Raw genomic sequence first — 1,069 nt, forward strand, 5'->3', positions numbered from 1 at the left:
AGGTATAACTGACACAGAAGAAATCCTAAAGACATACTTTAAAAACTTGAACTCCACTAAATTGGTAAATCTAAATGAAATAGATAATTTTCTTGGCACATGTCCCCTCCACAGTTAAACCAAGATCAGATAAGCAATTTAAACAGACCTATAATCTCTACTGAAATAGAAACAGTTATTAAAAGCCTCCTCCACCCCCTGCAAAAGGCCCAGGGCCAGATGGTTTTAGCATAAAATCCTACCAGACTTTTAAAGAAAAGTGAATACCAATAGTCCTCAAATTATTCTGGAAAAAAACAGAAGAAATATTATTCAATTTGTTTTATGAAGCCACAGTTACCTGATACTTCAACCATAAAGATACAACAAAAAGGAAATTACAGATCAATTTCCCTTATGAACTTAGATGCAAAAATTCTCAATAAAATATTTGCAAACCAAATTCAAGACCACACCAAAAAATTTGTTCACTGTAATTGGGTCGGCTTCATCCCAGAAATGTAAGAATGTTTCAATACATGTACATTCATCAAGTAATCCTCCATATGTACACACTGAAAGACCTAAACCACACAATCATATCTTTAGATGCAGAAAAGACCTTTGACAAAATTCAACATCCATTCTTGATAAAAAGTCCTGGAGAGATTAGGGATACAAGTACATGTGTCAACATGATATGGACAATTTACACCAAGCCTATAGTCAATATCAACTTATGTGGAGAGAAACTCAAAGTAATTCCACTAAATCTAGAACAAGACAAGATTGTTCACTGTCTCCAAACCTAGTCAATACAGTACTTAAGTGTAAACAAAGACTGCGCTTTTGTTCTCGGTTACCAAGACCCAAATAATCACACAGAAACTATATTAGTTACAACACTGTTTGGCCTATTAGCTCAGATTTCTTATTAAGCACCTCTTTTTTTTTTTTAAAGATTTATCTATTTATTATGAATACAAGTGTTCTGCCTGCATATAAGCCTGAATTCCAGAAGAGGGCACCAGAACTCGTTATAGATGGTTATGAGCCACCATGTGGTTGCTGGGAATTGAACTCAGGACCT

The sequence above is a fragment of the Microtus ochrogaster genome, linkage group LG2 (assembly GCF_000317375.1).
Source record: "Microtus ochrogaster isolate Prairie Vole_2 linkage group LG2, MicOch1.0, whole genome shotgun sequence".
NCBI classification, from domain to species: domain Eukaryota; kingdom Metazoa; phylum Chordata; class Mammalia; order Rodentia; family Cricetidae; genus Microtus; species Microtus ochrogaster.